Source organism: Centroberyx gerrardi, chromosome 10 (assembly GCF_048128805.1).
Source record: "Centroberyx gerrardi isolate f3 chromosome 10, fCenGer3.hap1.cur.20231027, whole genome shotgun sequence".
NCBI lineage: Eukaryota > Metazoa > Chordata > Actinopteri > Beryciformes > Berycidae > Centroberyx > Centroberyx gerrardi.
Window position 1 is genome coordinate 24,401,451 of NC_136006.1, and position 15,065 is coordinate 24,416,515.

At 57.6% G+C, this 15,065-nt stretch overlaps 28 non-coding genes and 1 pseudogene across 28 annotated transcripts; all 29 read right to left on the reverse strand.

Moving 5' to 3' along the window:
• Positions 1 to 245: 245 nt before the first annotated feature.
• Positions 246 to 364, reverse strand: LOC144540649 (5S ribosomal RNA). Its single transcript, XR_013505869.1, has one exon. It is a non-coding gene; the product is annotated as a 5S ribosomal RNA (ribosomal RNA).
• A 395-nt stretch (positions 365 to 759) lies between these two features.
• Positions 760 to 878, reverse strand: LOC144540650 (5S ribosomal RNA). The gene has a single exon (XR_013505870.1). It is a non-coding gene; the product is annotated as a 5S ribosomal RNA (ribosomal RNA).
• Positions 879 to 1,273: 395 nt separating this feature from the next.
• LOC144540651 (5S ribosomal RNA) lies at positions 1,274 to 1,392 on the reverse strand. The gene has a single exon (XR_013505871.1). It is a non-coding gene; the product is annotated as a 5S ribosomal RNA (ribosomal RNA).
• A 395-nt stretch (positions 1,393 to 1,787) lies between these two features.
• On the reverse strand, positions 1,788 to 1,906 carry LOC144540653 (5S ribosomal RNA). The gene has a single exon (XR_013505873.1). It is a non-coding gene; the product is annotated as a 5S ribosomal RNA (ribosomal RNA).
• Positions 1,907 to 2,301: 395 nt separating this feature from the next.
• On the reverse strand, positions 2,302 to 2,420 carry LOC144540654 (5S ribosomal RNA). The gene has a single exon (XR_013505874.1). It is a non-coding gene; the product is annotated as a 5S ribosomal RNA (ribosomal RNA).
• Positions 2,421 to 2,812: 392 nt separating this feature from the next.
• LOC144540936 (5S ribosomal RNA) lies at positions 2,813 to 2,931 on the reverse strand. The gene has a single exon (XR_013506153.1). It is a non-coding gene; the product is annotated as a 5S ribosomal RNA (ribosomal RNA).
• A 395-nt stretch (positions 2,932 to 3,326) lies between these two features.
• Positions 3,327 to 3,445, reverse strand: LOC144541093 (5S ribosomal RNA). Its single transcript, XR_013506308.1, has one exon. It is a non-coding gene; the product is annotated as a 5S ribosomal RNA (ribosomal RNA).
• Positions 3,446 to 3,840: 395 nt separating this feature from the next.
• On the reverse strand, positions 3,841 to 3,959 carry LOC144540655 (5S ribosomal RNA). Its single transcript, XR_013505875.1, has one exon. It is a non-coding gene; the product is annotated as a 5S ribosomal RNA (ribosomal RNA).
• A 395-nt stretch (positions 3,960 to 4,354) lies between these two features.
• Positions 4,355 to 4,473, reverse strand: LOC144540656 (5S ribosomal RNA). Its single transcript, XR_013505876.1, has one exon. It is a non-coding gene; the product is annotated as a 5S ribosomal RNA (ribosomal RNA).
• Positions 4,474 to 4,868: 395 nt separating this feature from the next.
• LOC144540657 (5S ribosomal RNA) lies at positions 4,869 to 4,987 on the reverse strand. Its single transcript, XR_013505877.1, has one exon. It is a non-coding gene; the product is annotated as a 5S ribosomal RNA (ribosomal RNA).
• A 395-nt stretch (positions 4,988 to 5,382) lies between these two features.
• LOC144540937 (5S ribosomal RNA) lies at positions 5,383 to 5,501 on the reverse strand. The gene has a single exon (XR_013506154.1). It is a non-coding gene; the product is annotated as a 5S ribosomal RNA (ribosomal RNA).
• A 395-nt stretch (positions 5,502 to 5,896) lies between these two features.
• Positions 5,897 to 6,015, reverse strand: LOC144541244 (5S ribosomal RNA). Its single transcript, XR_013506459.1, has one exon. It is a non-coding gene; the product is annotated as a 5S ribosomal RNA (ribosomal RNA).
• A 395-nt stretch (positions 6,016 to 6,410) lies between these two features.
• Positions 6,411 to 6,529, reverse strand: LOC144540836 (5S ribosomal RNA). Its single transcript, XR_013506054.1, has one exon. It is a non-coding gene; the product is annotated as a 5S ribosomal RNA (ribosomal RNA).
• Positions 6,530 to 6,924: 395 nt separating this feature from the next.
• LOC144540938 (5S ribosomal RNA) lies at positions 6,925 to 7,043 on the reverse strand. Its single transcript, XR_013506155.1, has one exon. It is a non-coding gene; the product is annotated as a 5S ribosomal RNA (ribosomal RNA).
• Positions 7,044 to 7,438: 395 nt separating this feature from the next.
• Positions 7,439 to 7,557, reverse strand: LOC144540939 (5S ribosomal RNA). Its single transcript, XR_013506156.1, has one exon. It is a non-coding gene; the product is annotated as a 5S ribosomal RNA (ribosomal RNA).
• Positions 7,558 to 7,952: 395 nt separating this feature from the next.
• Positions 7,953 to 8,071, reverse strand: LOC144540658 (5S ribosomal RNA). Its single transcript, XR_013505878.1, has one exon. It is a non-coding gene; the product is annotated as a 5S ribosomal RNA (ribosomal RNA).
• A 395-nt stretch (positions 8,072 to 8,466) lies between these two features.
• LOC144540659 (5S ribosomal RNA) lies at positions 8,467 to 8,585 on the reverse strand. The gene has a single exon (XR_013505879.1). It is a non-coding gene; the product is annotated as a 5S ribosomal RNA (ribosomal RNA).
• A 395-nt stretch (positions 8,586 to 8,980) lies between these two features.
• Positions 8,981 to 9,099, reverse strand: LOC144541202 (5S ribosomal RNA). Its single transcript, XR_013506416.1, has one exon. It is a non-coding gene; the product is annotated as a 5S ribosomal RNA (ribosomal RNA).
• A 395-nt stretch (positions 9,100 to 9,494) lies between these two features.
• On the reverse strand, positions 9,495 to 9,613 carry LOC144540940 (5S ribosomal RNA). The gene has a single exon (XR_013506157.1). It is a non-coding gene; the product is annotated as a 5S ribosomal RNA (ribosomal RNA).
• A 395-nt stretch (positions 9,614 to 10,008) lies between these two features.
• LOC144540961 (5S ribosomal RNA) lies at positions 10,009 to 10,127 on the reverse strand. Its single transcript, XR_013506178.1, has one exon. It is a non-coding gene; the product is annotated as a 5S ribosomal RNA (ribosomal RNA).
• A 392-nt stretch (positions 10,128 to 10,519) lies between these two features.
• LOC144540923 (5S ribosomal RNA) lies at positions 10,520 to 10,638 on the reverse strand. The gene has a single exon (XR_013506140.1). It is a non-coding gene; the product is annotated as a 5S ribosomal RNA (ribosomal RNA).
• Positions 10,639 to 11,033: 395 nt separating this feature from the next.
• Positions 11,034 to 11,152, reverse strand: LOC144540660 (5S ribosomal RNA). The gene has a single exon (XR_013505880.1). It is a non-coding gene; the product is annotated as a 5S ribosomal RNA (ribosomal RNA).
• Positions 11,153 to 11,547: 395 nt separating this feature from the next.
• Positions 11,548 to 11,666, reverse strand: LOC144541165 (5S ribosomal RNA). Its single transcript, XR_013506380.1, has one exon. It is a non-coding gene; the product is annotated as a 5S ribosomal RNA (ribosomal RNA).
• Positions 11,667 to 12,058: 392 nt separating this feature from the next.
• Positions 12,059 to 12,177, reverse strand: LOC144540924 (5S ribosomal RNA). The gene has a single exon (XR_013506141.1). It is a non-coding gene; the product is annotated as a 5S ribosomal RNA (ribosomal RNA).
• Positions 12,178 to 12,572: 395 nt separating this feature from the next.
• On the reverse strand, positions 12,573 to 12,691 carry LOC144540661 (5S ribosomal RNA). Its single transcript, XR_013505881.1, has one exon. It is a non-coding gene; the product is annotated as a 5S ribosomal RNA (ribosomal RNA).
• A 395-nt stretch (positions 12,692 to 13,086) lies between these two features.
• Positions 13,087 to 13,205, reverse strand: LOC144540962 (5S ribosomal RNA). Its single transcript, XR_013506179.1, has one exon. It is a non-coding gene; the product is annotated as a 5S ribosomal RNA (ribosomal RNA).
• Positions 13,206 to 13,597: 392 nt separating this feature from the next.
• On the reverse strand, positions 13,598 to 13,716 carry LOC144540925 (5S ribosomal RNA). Its single transcript, XR_013506142.1, has one exon. It is a non-coding gene; the product is annotated as a 5S ribosomal RNA (ribosomal RNA).
• Positions 13,717 to 14,111: 395 nt separating this feature from the next.
• On the reverse strand, positions 14,112 to 14,230 carry LOC144540662 (5S ribosomal RNA). The gene has a single exon (XR_013505882.1). It is a non-coding gene; the product is annotated as a 5S ribosomal RNA (ribosomal RNA).
• A 395-nt stretch (positions 14,231 to 14,625) lies between these two features.
• LOC144541351 (5S ribosomal RNA) lies at positions 14,626 to 14,734 on the reverse strand (annotated as a pseudogene).
• Positions 14,735 to 15,065: the final 331 nt, after the last annotated feature.

Consider the following 15,065-nt stretch of genomic DNA (forward strand, 5'->3'; position numbering starts at 1 on the left):
GCCGCAGTCTTTTCTCTCCCCTACATTTGCGCTGTTCAGCGACGGCAGGGACACAAATGCATGCTGTGATAAGTTTGCAGCCTCCCCGAGGGAAAGCCAGCTGTTGCTGGCACACGGGACGTGATGTCGTCCTTGTACTTCCTCTGCAAAAGTGACTGCACTGCCGCTGGCCAGCACTGTTGTTGGAGGCCCCCTGTCTCCCCCGGAGAGGGAGCAGCGCCCTCTGCTGCCTAGAAAGATGAAAAAGCTTACAGCACCTGGTATTCCCAGGCGGTCTCCCATCCAAGTACTAACCAGGCCCGACCCTGCTTAGCTTCCGAGATCGGACGAGATCGGGCGTGTTCAGAGTGGTATGGCCGTAAGCAATTGAGGCAGCGGCGGCAGGGAGGCCTTTTATACACGGCTTAGCCTGTGCCTACTGCAGGGCCCTTTGAAAACCGGCCACCAAATGGGCCTATTTCTCTGCCCTCTATTATCATTGACGCCCTCAGCCGTTGTGCTCACCGGGAGCAAGGCCGCAGTCTTTTCTCTCCCCTACATTTGCGCTGTTCAGCGACGGCAGGGACACAAATGCATGCTGTGATAAGTTTGCAGCCTCCCCGAGGGAAAGCCAGCTGTTGCTGGCACACGGGACGTGATGTCGTCCTTGTGCTTCCTCTGCAAAAGTGACTGCACTGCCGCTGGCCAGCACTGTTGTTCGAGGCCCCCTGTCTCCCCCGGAGAGGGAGCAGCGCCCTCTGCTGCCTAGAAAGATGAAAAAGCTTACAGCACCTGGTATTCCCAGGCGGTCTCCCATCCAAGTACTAACCAGGCCCGACCCTGCTTAGCTTCCGAGATCGGACGAGATCGGGCGTGTTCAGAGTGGTATGGCCGTAAGCAATTGAGGCGGAGGCGGCAGGGAGGCCTTTTATACACGGCTTAGCCTGTGCCTACTGCAGGGCCCTTTGAAAACCGGCCACCAAATGGGCCTATTTCTCTGCCCTCTATTATCATTGACGCCCTCAGCCGTTGTGCTCACCGGGAGCAAGGCCGCAGTCTTTTCTCTCCCCTACATTTGCGCTGTTCAGCGACGGCAGGGACACAAATGCATGCTGTGATAAGTTTGCAGGCTCCCCGAGGGAAAGCCAGCTGTTGCTGGCACACGGGACGTGATGTCGTCCTTGTACTTCCTCTGCAAAAGTGACTGCACTGCAGCTGGCCAGCACTGTTGTTGGAGGCCCCCTGTCTCCCCCGGAGAGGGAGCAGCGCCCTCTGCTGCCTAGAAAGATGAAAAAGCTTACAGCACCTGGTATTCCCAGGCGGTCTCCCATCCAAGTACTAACCAGGCCCGACCCTGCTTAGCTTCCGAGATCGGACGAGATCGGGCGTGTTCAGAGTGGTATGGCCGTAAGCAATTGAGGCGGCGGCGGCAGGGAGGCCTTTTATACACGGCTTAGCCTGTGCCTACTGCAGGGCCCTTTGAAAACCGGCCACCAAATGGGCCTATTTCTCTGCCCTCTATTATCATTGACGCCCTCAGCCGTTGTGCTCACCGGGAGCAAGGCCGCAGTCTTTTCTCTCCCCTACATTTGCGCTGTTCAGCGACGGCAGGGACACAAATGCATGCTGTGATAAGTTTGCAGCCTCCCCGAGGGAAAGCCAGCTGTTGCTGGCACACGGGACGTGATGTCGTCCTTGTACTTCCTCTGCAAAAGTGACTGCACTGCCGCTGGCCAGCACTGTTGTTCGAGGCCCCCTGTCTCCCCCGGAGAGGGAGCAGCGCCCTCTGCTGCCTAGAAAGATGAAAAAGCTTACAGCACCTGGTATTCCCAGGCGGTCTCCCATCCAAGTACTAACCAGGCCCGACCCTGCTTAGCTTCCGAGATCGGACGAGATCGGGCGTGTTCAGAGTGGTATGGCCGTAAGCAATTGAGGCGGCGGCGGCAGGGAGGCCTTTTATACACGGCTTAGCCTGTGCCTACTGCAGGGCCCTTTGAAAACCGGCCACCAAATGGGCCTATTTCTCTGCCATCTATTATCATTGACGCCCTCAGCCTTTGTGCTCACCGGGAGCAAGGCCGCAGTCTTTTCTCTCCCCTACATTTGCGCTGTTCAGCGACGGCAGGGACACAAATGCATGCTGTGATAAGTTTGCAGCCTCCCCGAGGGAAAGCCAGCTGTTGCTGGCACACGGGACGTGATGTCGTCCTTGTGCTTCATCTGCAAAAGTGACTGCACTGCCGCTGGCCAGCACTGTTGTTCGAGGCCCCCTGTCTCCCCCGGAGAGGGAGCAGCGCCCTCTGCTGCCTAGAAAGATGAAAAAGCTTACAGCACCTGGTATTCCCAGGCGGTCTCCCATCCAAGTACTAACCAGGCCCGACCCTGCTTAGCTTCCGAGATCGGACGAGATCGGGCGTGTTCAGAGTGGTATGGCCGTAAGCAATTGAGGCGGCGGCAGGGAGGCCTTTTATACACGGCTTAGCCTGTGCCTACTGCAGGGCCCTTTGAAAACCGGCCACCAAATGGGCCTATTTCTCTGCCCTCTATTATCATTGACGCCCTCAGCCGTTGTGCTCACCGGGAGCAAGGCCGCAGTCTTTTCTCTCCCCTGCATTTGCGCTGTTCAGCGACGGCAGGGACACAAATGCATGCTGTGATAAGTTTGCAGCCTCCCCGAGGGAAAGCCAGCTGTTGCTGGCACACGGGACGTGATGTCGTCCTTGTACTTCCTCTGCAAAAGTGACTGCACTGCCGCTGGCCAGCACTGTTGTTGGAGGCCCCCTGTCTCCCCCGGAGAGGGAGCAGCGCCCTCTGCTGCCTAGAAAGATGAAAAAGCTTACAGCACCTGGTATTCCCAGGCGGTCTCCCATCCAAGTACTAACCAGGCCCGACCCTGCTTAGCTTCCGAGATCGGACGAGATCGGGCGTGTTCAGAGTGGAATGGCCGTAAGCAATTGAGGCGGCGGCGGCAGGGAGGCCTTTTATACACGGCTTAGCCTGTGCCTACTGCAGGGCCCTTTGAAAACCGGCCACCAAATGGGCCTATTTCTCTGCCCTCTATTATCATTGACGCCCTCAGCCGTTGTGCTCACCGGGAGCAAGGCCGCAGTCTTTTCTCTCCCCTACATTTGCGCTGTTCAGCGACGGCAGGGACACAAATGCATGCTGTGATAAGTTTGCAGCCTCCCCGAGGGAAAGCCAGCTGTTGCTGGCACACGGGACGTGATGTCGTCCTTGTACTTCCTCTGCAAAAGTGACTGCACTGCCGCTGGCCAGCACTGTTGTTGGAGGCCCCCTGTCTCCCCCGGAGAGGGAGCAGCGCCCTCTGCTGCCTAGAAAGATGAAAAAGCTTACAGCACCTGGTATTCCCAAGCGGTCTCCCATCCAAGTACTAACCAGGCCCGACCCTGCTTAGCTTCCGAGATCGGACGAGATCGGGCGTGTTCAGAGTGGTATGGTCGTAAGCAATTGAGGCGGCGGCGGCAGGGAGGCCTTTTATACACGGCTTAGCCTGTGCCTACTGCAGGGCCCTTTGAAAACCGGCCACCAAATGGGCCTATTTCTCTGCCCTCTATTATCATTGACGCCCTCAGCCGTTGTGCTCACCGGGAGCAAGGCCGCAGTCTTTTCTCTCCCCTACATTTGCGCTGTTCAGCGACGGCAGGGACACAAATGCATGCTGTGATAAGTTTGCAGCCTCCCCGAGGGAAAGCCAGCTGTTGCTGGCACACGGGACGTGATGTTGTCCTTGTACTTCCTCTGCAAAAGTGACTGCACTGCCGCTGGCCAGCACTGTTGTTGGAGGCCCCCTGTCTCCCCCGGAGAGGGAGCAGCGCCCTCTGCTGCCTAGAAAGATGAAAAAGCTTACAGCACCTGGTATTCCCAGGCGGTCTCCCATCCAAGTACTAACCAGGCCCGACCCTGCTTAGCTTCCGAGATCGGACGAGATCGGGCGTGTTCAGAGTGGTATGGCCGTAAGCAATTGAGGCGGCGGCGGCAGGGAGGCCTTTTATACACGGCTTAGCCTGTGCCTACTGCAGGGCCCTTTGAAAACCGGCCACCAAATGGGCCTATTTCTCTGCCCTCTATTATCATTGACGCCCTCAGCCGTTGTGCTCACCGGGAGCAAGGCCGCAGTCTTTTCTCTCCCCTACATTTGCGCTGTTCAGCGACGGCAGGGACACAAATGCATGCTGTGATAAGTTTGCAGGCTCCCCGAGGGAAAGCCAGCTGTTGCTGGCACACGGGACGTGATGTCGTCCTTGTACTTCCTCTGCAAAAGTGACTGCACTGCAGCTGGCCAGCACTGTTGTTGGAGGCCCCCTGTCTCCCCCGGAGAGGGAGCAGCGCCCTCTGCTGCCTAGAAAGATGAAAAAGCTTACAGCACCTGGTATTCCCAGGCGGTCTCCCATCCAAGTACTAACCAGGCCCGACCCTGCTTAGCTTCCGAGATCGGACGAGATCGGGCGTGTTCAGAGTGGTATGGCCGTAAGCAATTGAGGCGGCGGCGGCAGGGAGGCCTTTTATACACGGCTTAGCCTGTGCCTACTGCAGGGCCCTTTGAAAACCGGCCACCAAATGGGCCTATTTCTCTGCCCTCTATTATCATTGACACCCTCAGCCGTTGTGCTCACCGGGAGCAAGGCCGCAGTCTTTTCTCTCCCCTACATTTGCGCTGTTCAGCGACGGCAGGGACACAAATGCATGCTGTGATAAGTTTGCAGCCTCCCCGAGGGAAAGCCAGCTGTTGCTGGCACACGGGACGTGATGTCGTCCTTGTACTTCCTCTGCAAAAGTGACTGCACTGCCGCTGGCCAGCACTGTTGTTCGAGGCCCCCTGTCTCCCCCGGAGAGGGAGCAGCGCCCTCTGCTGCCTAGAAAGATGAAAAAGCTTACAGCACCTGGTATTCCCAGGCGGTCTCCCATCCAAGTACTAACCAGGCCCGACCCTGCTTAGCTTCCGAGATCGGACGAGATCGGGCGTGTTCAGAGTGGTATGGCCGTAAGCAATTGAGGCGGCGGCGGCAGGGAGGCCTTTTATACACGGCTTAGCCTGTGCCTACTGCAGGGCCCTTTGAAAAGCGGCCACCAAATGGGCCTATTTCTCTGCCCTCTATTATCATTGACGCCCTCAGCCTTTGTGCTCACCGGGAGCAAGGCCGCAGTCTTTTCTCTCCCCTACATTTGCGCTGTTCAGCGACGGCAGGGACACAAATGCATGCTGTGATAAGTTTGCAGCCTCCCCGAGGGAAAGCCAGCTGTTGCTGGCACACGGGACGTGATGTCGTCCTTGTACTTCCTCTGCAAAAGTGACTGCACTGCCGCTGGCCAGCACTGTTGTTCGAGGCCCCCTGTCTCCCCCGGAGAGGGAGCAGCGCCCTCTGCTGCCTAGAAAGATGAAAAAGCTTACAGCACCTGGTATTCCCAGGCGGTCTCCCATCCAAGTACTAACCAGGCCCGACCCTGCTTAGCTTCCGAGATCGGACGAGATCGGGCGTGTTCAGAGTGGAATGGCCGTAAGCAATTGAGGCGGCGGCGGCAGGGAGGCCTTTTATACACGGCTTAGCCTGTGCCTACTGCAGGGCCCTTTGAAAACCGGCCACCAAATGGGCCTATTTCTCTGCCCTCTATTATCATTGACGCCCTCAGCCGTTGTGCTCACCGGGAGCAAGGCCGCAGTCTTTTCTCTCCCCTACATTTGCGCTGTTCAGCGACGGCAGGGACACAAATGCATGCTGTGATAAGTTTGCAGCCTCCCCGAGGGAAAGCCAGCTGTTGCTGGCACACGGGACGTGATGTCGTCCTTGTACTTCCTCTGCAAAAGTGACTGCACTGCCGCTGGCCAGCACTGTTGTTCGAGGCCCCCTGTCTCCCCCGGAGAGGGAGCAGCGCCCTCTGCTGCCTAGAAAGATGAAAAAGCTTACAGCACCTGGTATTCCCAGGCGGTCTCCCATCCAAGTACTAAGCAGGCCCGACCCTGCTTAGCTTCCGAGATCGGACGAGATCGGGCGTGTTAAGAGTGGAATGGCCGTAAGCAATTGAGGCGGCGGCGGCAGGGAGGCCTTTTATACACGGCTTAGCCTGTGCCTACTGCAGGGCCCTTTGAAAACCGGCCACCAAATGGGCCTATTTCTCTGCCCTCTATTATCATTGACGCCCTCAGCCGTTGTGCTCACCGGGAGCAAGGCCACAGTCTTTTCTCTCCCCTACATTTGCGCTGTTCAGCGACGGCAGGGACACAAATGCATGCTGTGATAAGTTTGCAGCCTCCCCGAGGGAAAGCCAGCTGTTGCTGGCACACGGGACGTGATGTCGTCCTTGTACTTCCTCTGCAAAAGTGACTGCACTGCCGCTGGCCAGCACTGTTGTTCGAGGCCCCCTGTCTCCCCCGGAGAGGGAGCAGCGCCCTCTGCTGCCTAGAAAGATGAAAAAGCTTACAGCACCTGGTATTCCCAGGCGGTCTCCCATCCAAGTACTAACCAGGCCCGACCCTGCTTAGCTTCCGAGATCGGACGAGATCGGGCGTGTTCAGAGTGGTATGGCTGTAAGCAATTGAGGCGGCGGCGGCAGGGAGGCCTTTTATACACGGCTTAGCCTGTGCCTACTGCAGGGCCCTTTGAAAACCGGCCACCAAATGGGCCTATTTCTCTGCCCTCTATTATCATTGACGCCCTCAGCCTTTGTGCTCACCGGGAGCAAGGCCGCAGTCTTTTCTCTCCCCTACATTTGCGCTGTTCAGCGACGGCAGGGACACAAATGCATGCTGTGATAAGTTTGCAGCCTCCCCGAGGGAAAGCCAGCTGTTGCTGGCACACGGGACGTGATGTCGTCCTTGTACTTCCTCTGCAAAAGTGACTGCACTGCCGCTGGCCAGCACTGTTGTTCGAGGCCCCCTGTCTCCCCCGGAGAGGGAGCAGCGCCCTCTGCTGCCTAGAAAGATGAAAAAGCTTACAGCACCTGGTATTCCCAGGCGGTCTCCCATCCAAGTACTAACCAGGCCCGACCCTGCTTAGCTTCCGAGATCGGACGAGATCGGGCGTGTTCAGAGTGGAATGGCCGTAAGCAATTGAGGCGGCGGCGGCAGGGAGGCCTTTTATACACGGCTTAGCCTGTGCCTACTGCAGGGCCCTTTGAAAACCGGCCACCAAATGGGCCTATTTCTCTGCCCTCTATTATCATTGACGCCCTCAGCCGTTGTGCTCACCGGGAGCAAGGCCGCAGTCTTTTCTCTCCCCTACATTTGCGCTGTTCAGCGACGGCAGGGACACAAATGCATGCTGTGATAAGTTTGCAGCCTCCCCGAGGGAAAGCCAGCTGTTGCTGGCACACGGGACGTGATGTCGTCCTTGTACTTCCTCTGCAAAAGTGACTGCACTGCCGCTGGCCAGCACTGTTGTTCGAGGCCCCCTGTCTCCCCCGGAGAGGGAGCAGCGCCCTCTGCTGCCTAGAAAGATGAAAAAGCTTACAGCACCTGGTATTCCCAGGCGGTCTCCCATCCAAGTACTAACCAGGCCCGACCCTGCTTAGCTTCCGAGATCGGACGAGATCGGGCGTGTTCAGAGTGGAATGGCCGTAAGCAATTGAGGCGGCGGCGGCAGGGAGGCCTTTTATACACGGCTTAGCCTGTGCCTACTGCAGGGCCCTTTGAAAACCGGCCACCAAATGGGCCTATTTCTCTGCCCTCTATTATCATTGACGCCCTCAGCCGTTGTGCTCACCGGTAGCAAGGCCGCAGTCTTTTCTCTCCCCTACATTTGCGCTGTTCAGCGACGGCAGGGACACAAATGCATGCTGTGATAAGTTTGCAGCCTCCCCGAGGGAAAGCCAGCTGTTGCTGGCACACGGGACGTGATGTCGTCCTTGTACTTCCTCTGCAAAAGTGACTGCACTGCCGCTGGCCAGCACTGTTGTTCGAGGCCCCCTGTCTCCCCCGGAGAGGGAGCAGCGCCCTCTGCTGCCTAGAAAGATGAAAAAGCTTACAGCACCTGGTATTCCCAGGCGGTCTCCCATCCAAGTACTAACCAGGCCCGACCCTGCTTAGCTTCCGAGATCGGACGAGATCGGGCGTGTTCAGAGTGGTATGGCCGTAAGCAATTGAGGCGGCGGCGGCAGGGAGGCCTTTTATACACGGCTTAGCCTGTGCCTACTGCAGGGCCCTTTGAAAACCGGCCACCAAATGGGCCTATTTCTCTGCCCTCTATTATCATTGACGCCCTCAGCCGTTGTGCTCACCGGGAGCAAGGCAGCAGTCTTTTCTCTCCCCTACATTTGCGCTGTTCAGCGACGGCAGGGACACAAATGCATGCTGTGATAAGTTTGCAGCCTCCCCGAGGGAAAGCCAGCTGTTGCTGGCACACGGGACGTGATGTCGTCCTTGTACTTCCTCTGCAAAAGTGACTGCACTGCCGCTGGCCAGCACTGTTGTTGGAGGCCCCCTGTCTCCCCCGGAGAGGGAGCAGCGCCCTCTGCTGCCTAGAAAGATGAAAAAGCTTACAGCACCTGGTATTCCCAGGCGGTCTCCCATCCAAGTACTAACCAGGCCCGACCCTGCTTAGCTTCCGAGATCGGACGAGATCGGGCGTGTTCAGAGTGGTATGGCCGTAAGCAATTGAGGCGGCGGCGGCAGGGAGGCCTTTTATACACGGCTTAGCCTGTGCCTACTGCAGGGCCCTTTGAAAACCGGCCACCAAATGGGCCTATTTCTCTGCCCTCTATTATCATTGACGCCCTCAGCCTTTGTGCTCACCGGGAGCAAGGCCGCAGTCTTTTCTCTCCCCTACATTTGCGCTGTTCAGCGACGGCAGGGACACAAATTCATGCTGTGATAAGTTTGCAGCCTCCCCGAGGGAAAGCCAGCTGTTGCTGGCACACGGGACGTGATGTCGTCCTTGTACTTCCTCTGCAAAAGTGACTGCACTGCCGCTGGCCAGCACTGTTGTTCGAGGCCCCCTGTCTCCCCCGGAGAGGGAGCAGCGCCCTCTGCTGCCTAGAAAGATGAAAAAGCTTACAGCACCTGGTATTCCCAGGCGGTCTCCCATCCAAGTACTAAGCAGGCCCGACCCTGCTTAGCTTCCGAGATCGGACGAGATCGGGCGTGTTCAGAGTGGAATGGCCGTAAGCAATTGAGGCGGCGGCGGCAGGGAGGCCTTTTATACACGGCTTAGCCTGTGCCTACTGCAGGGCCCTTTGAAAAGCGGCCACCAAATGGGCCTATTTCTCTGCCCTCTATTATCATTGACGCCCTCAGCCGTTGTGCTCACCGGGAGCAAGGCCGCAGTCTTTTCTCTCCCCTACATTTGCGCTGTTCAGCGACGGCAGGGACACAAATGCATGCTGTGATAAGTTTGCAGCCTCCCCGAGGGAAAGCCAGCTGTTGCTGGCACACGGGACGTGATGTCGTCCTTGTACTTCCTCTGCAAAAGTGACTGCACTGCCGCTGGCCAGCACTGTTGTTCGAGGCCCCCTGTCTCCCCCGGAGAGGGAGCAGCGCCCTCTGCTGCCTAGAAAGATGAAAAAGCTTACAGCACCTGGTATTCCCAGGCGGTCTCCCATCCAAGTACTAACCAGGCCCGACCCTGCTTAGCTTCCGAGATCGGACGAGATCGGGCGTGTTCAGAGTGGAATGGCCGTAAGCAATTGAGGCGGCGGCGGCAGGGAGGCCTTTTATACACGGCTTAGCCTGTGCCTACTGCAGGGCCCTTTGAAAACCGGCCACCAAATGGGCCTATTTCTCTGCCCTCTATTATCATTGACGCCCTCAGCCGTTGTGCTCACCGGGAGCAAGGCCGCAGTCTTTTCTCTCCCCTACATTTGCGCTGTTCAGCGACGGCAGGGACACAAATGCATGCTGTGATAAGTTTGCAGCCTCCCCGAGGGAAAGCCAGCTGTTGCTGGCACACGGGACGTGATGTCGTCCTTGTACTTCCTCTGCAAAAGTGACTGCACTGCCGCTGGCCAGCACTGTTGTTCGAGGCCCCCTGTCTCCCCCGGAGAGGGAGCAGCGCCCTCTGCTGCCTAGAAAGATGAAAAAGCTTACAGCACCTGGTATTCCCAGGCGGTCTCCCATGCAAGTACTAACCAGGCCCGACCCTGCTTAGCTTCCGAGATCGGACGAGATCGGGCGTGTTCAGAGTGGTATGGCCGTAAGCAATTGAGGCGGCGGCAGGGAGGCCTTTTATACACGGCTTAGCCTGTGCCTACTGCAGGGCCCTTTGAAAACCGGCCACCAAATGGGCCTATTTCTCTGCCCTCTATTATCATTGACGCCCTCAGCCGTTGTGCTCACCGGGAGCAAGGCCGCAGTCTTTTCTCTCCCCTACATTTGCGCTGTTCAGCGACGGCAGGGACACAAATGCATGCTGTGATAAGTTTGCAGCCTCCCCGAGGGAAAGCCAGCTGTTGCTGGCACACGGGACGTGATGTCGTCCTTGTACTTCCTCTGCAAAAGTGACTGCACTGCCGCTGGCCAGCACTGTTGTTCGAGGCCCCCTGTCTCCCCCGGAGAGGGAGCAGCGCCCTCTGCTGCCTAGAAAGATGAAAAAGCTTACAGCACCTGGTATTCCCAGGCGGTCTCCCATCCAAGTACTAACCAGGCCCGACCCTGCTTAGCTTCCGAGATCGGACGAGATCGGGCGTGTTCAGAGTGGCATGGCCGTAAGCAATTGAGGCGGCGGCGGCAGGGAGGCCTTTTATACACGGCTTAGCCTGTGCCTACTGCAGGGCCCTTTGAAAAGCGGCCACCAAATGGGCCTATTTCTCTGCCCTCTATTATCATTGACGCCCTCAGCCGTTGTGCTCACCGGGAGCAAGGCCGCAGTCTTTTCTCTCCCCTACATTTGCGCTGTTCAGCGACGGCAGGGACACAAATGCATGCTGTGATAAGTTTGCAGCCTCCCCGAGGGAAAGCCAGCTGTTGCTGGCACACGGGACGTGATGTCGTCCTTGTACTTCCTCTGCAAAAGTGACTGCACTGCCGCTGGCCAGCACTGTTGTTCGAGGCCCCCTGTCTCCCCCGGAGAGGGAGCAGCGCCCTCTGCTGCCTAGAAAGATGAAAAAGCTTACAGCACCTGGTATTCCCAGGCGGTCTCCCATCCAAGTACTAACCAGGCCCGACCCTGCTTAGCTTCCGAGATCGGACGAGATCGGGCGTGTTCAGAGTGGTATGGCCGTAAGCAATTGAGGCGGCGGCGGCAGGGAGGCCTTTTATACACGGCTTAGCCTGTGCCTACTGCAGGGCCCTTTGAAAACCGGCCACCAAATGGGCCTATTTCTCTGCCCTCTATTATCATTGACGCCCTCAGCCGTTGTGCTCACCGGGAGCAAGGCCGCAGTCTTTTCTCTCCCCTACATTTGCGCTGTTCAGCGACGGCAGGGACACAAATGCATGCTGTGATAAGTTTGCAGCCTCCCCGAGGGAAAGCCAGCTGTTGCTGGCACACGGGACGTGATGTCGTCCTTGTACTTCCTCTGCAAAAGTGACTGCACTGCCGCTGGCCAGCACTGTTGTTCGAGGCCCCCTGTCTCCCCCGGAGAGGGAGCAGCGCCCTCTGCTGCCTAGAAAGATGAAAAAGATTACAGCACCTGGTATTCCCAGGCGGTCTCCCATGCAAGTACTAACCAGGCCCGACCCTGCTTAGCTTCCGAGATCGGACGAGATCGGGCGTGTTCAGAGTGGTATGGCCGTAAGCAATTGAGGCGGCGGCAGGGAGGCCTTTTATACACGGCTTAGCCTGTGCCTACTGCAGGGCCCTTTGAAAACCGGCCACCAAATGGGCCTATTTCTCTGCCCTCTATTATCATTGACGCCCTCAGCCGTTGTGCTCACCGGGAGCAAGGCCGCAGTCTTTTCTCTCCCCTACATTTGCGCTGTTCAGCGACGGCAGGGACACAAATGCATGCTGTGATAAGTTTGCAGCCTCCCCGAGGGAAAGCCAGCTGTTGCTGGCACACGGGACGTGATGTCGTCCTTGTACTTCCTCTGCAAAAGTGACTGCACTGCCGCTGGCCAGCACTGTTGTTCGAGGCCCCCTGTCTCCCCCGGAGAGGGAGCAGCGCCCTCTGCTGCCTAGAAAGATGAAAAAGCTTACAGCACCTGGTATTCCCAGGCGGTCTCCCATCCAAGTACTAACCAGGCCCGACCCTGCTTAGCTTCCGAGATCGGACGAGATCGGGCGTGTTCAGAGTGGCATGGCCGTAAGCAATTGAGGCGGCGGCGGCAGGGAGGCCTTTTATACACGGCTTAGCCTGTGCCTACTGCAGGGCCCTTTGAAAACCGGCCACCAAATGGGCCTATTTCTCTGCCCTCTATTATCATTGACGCCCTCAGCCGTTGTGCTCACCGGGAGCAAGGCCGCAGTCTTTTCTCTCCCCTACATTTGCGCTGTTCAGCGACGGCAGGGACACAAATGCATGCTGTGATAAGTTTGCAGCCTCCCCGAGGGAAAGCCAGCTGTTGCTGGCACACGGGACGTGATGTCGTCCTTGTACTTCCTCTGCAAAAGTGACTGCACTGCCGCTGGCCAGCACTGTTGTTGGAGGCCCCCTGTCTCCCCCGGAGAGGGAGCAGCGCCCTCTGCTGCCTAGAAAGATGAAAAAGCTTACAGCACCTGGTATTCCCAGGCGGTCTCCCATCCAAGTACTAACCAGGCCCGACCCTGCTTAGCTTCCGAGATCGGACGAGATCGGGCGTGTTCAGAGTGGTATGGCCGTAAGCAATTGAGGCGGCGGCGGCAGGGAGGCCTTTTATACACGGCTTAGCCTGTGCCTACTGCAGGGCCCTTTGAAAACCGGCCACCAAATGGGCCTATTTCTCTGCCCTCTATTATCATTGACGCCCTCAGCCGTTGTGCTCACCGGGAGCAAGGCCGCAGTCTTTTCTCTCCCCTACATTTGCGCTGTTCAGCGACGGCAGGGACACAAATGCATGCTGTGATAAGTTTGCAGCCTCCCCGAGGGAAAGCCAGCTGTTGCTGGCACACGGGACGTGATGTCGTCCTTGTACTTCCTCTGCAAAAGTGACTGCACTGCCGCTGGCCAGCACTGTTGTTCGAGGCCCCCTGTCTCCCCCGGAGAGGGAGCAGCGCCCTCTGCTGCCTAGAAAGATGAAAAAGCTTACAGCACCTGGTATTCCCAGGCGGTCTCCCATGCAAGTACTAACCAGGCCCGACCCTGCTTAGCTTCCGAGATCGGACGAGATCGGGCGTGTTCAGAGTGGTATGGCCGTAAGCAATTGAGGCGGCGGCAGGGAGGCCTTTTATACACGGCTTAGCCTGTGCCTACTGCAGGGCCCTTTGAAAACCGGCCACCAAATGGGCCTATTTCTCTGCCCTCTATTATCATTGACGCCCTCAGCCGTTGTGCTCACCGGGAGCAAGGCCGCAGTCTTTTCTCTCCCCTACATTTGCGCTGTTCAGCGACGGCAGGGACACAAATGCATGCTGTGATAAGTTTGCAGCCTCCCCGAGGGAAAGCCAGCTGTTGCTGGCACACGGGACGTGATGTCGTCCTTGTACTTCCTCTGCAAAAGTGACTGCACTGCCGCTGGCCAGCACTGTTGTTCGAGGCCCCCTGTCTCCCCCGGAGAGGGAGCAGCGCCCTCTGCTGCCTAGAAAGATGAAAAAGCTTACAGCACCTGGTATTCCCAGGCGGTCTCCCATCCAAGTACTAACCAGGCCCGACCCTGCTTAGCTTCCGAGATCGGACGAGATCGGGCGTGTTCAGAGTGGCATGGCCGTAAGCAATTGAGGCGGCGGCGGCAGGGAGGCCTTTTATACACGGCTTAGCCTGTGCCTACTGCAGGGCCCTTTGAAAACCGGCCACCAAATGGGCCTATTTCTCTGCCCTCTATTATCATTGACGCCCTCAGCCGTTGTGCTCACCGGGAGCAAGGCCGCAGTCTTTTCTCTCCCCTACATTTGCGCTGTTCAGCGACGGCAGGGACACAAATGCATGCTGTGATAAGTTTGCAGCCTCCCCGAGGGAAAGCCAGCTGTTGCTGGCACACGGGACGTGATGTCGTCCTTGTACTTCCTCTGCAAAAGTGACTGCACTGCCGCTGGCCAGCACTGTTGTTCGAGGCCCCCTGTCTCCCCCGGAGAGGGAGCAGCGCCCTCTGCTGCCTAGAAAGATGAAAAAGCTTACAGCACCTGGTATTCCCAGGCGGTCTCCCATCCAAGTACTAACCAGGCCCGACCCTGCTTAGCTTCCGAGATCGGACGAGATCGGGCGTGTTCAGAGTGGTATGGCCGTAAGCAATTGAGGCGGCGGCGGCAGGGAGGCCTTTTATACACGGCTTAGCCTGTGCCTACTGCAGGGCCCTTTGAAAACCGGCCACCAAATGGGCCTATTTCTCTGCCCTCTATTATCATTGACGCCCTCAGCCGTTGTGCTCACCGGGAGCAAGGCCGCAGTCTTTTCTCTCCCCTACATTTGCGCTGTTCAGCGACGGCAGGGACACAAATGCATGCTGTGATAAGTTTGCAGCCTCCCCGAGGGAAAGCCAGCTGTTGCTGGCACACGGGACGTGATGTCGTCCTTGTACTTCCTCTGCAAAAGTGACTGCACTGCCGCTGGCCAGCACTGTTGTTGGAGGCCCACTGTCTCCCCCGGAGAGGGAGCAGCGCCCTCTGCTGCCTAGAAAGATGAAAAAGCTTACAGCACCTGGTATTCCCAGGCGGTCTCCCATCCAAGTACTAACCAGGCCCGACCCTGCTTACCTTCCGAGATCGGACGTGTTCAGAGTGGTATGGCCGTAAGCAATTGAGGCGGCGGCGGCAGGGAGGCCTTTTATACACGGCTTAGCCTGTGCCTACTGCAGGGCCCTTTGAAAACCGGCCACCAAATGGGCCTATTTCTCTGCCCTCTATTATCATTGACGCCCTCAGCCGTTGTGCTCACCGGGAGCAAGGCCGCAGTCTTTTCTCTCCCCTACATTTGCGCTGTTCAGCGACGGCAGGGACACAAATGCATGCTGTGATAAGTTTGCAGCCTCCCCGAGGGAAAGCCAGCTGTTGCTGGCACACGGGACGTGATGTCGTCCTTGTACTTCCTCTGCAAAAGTGACTGCACTGCCGCTGGCCAGCACTGTT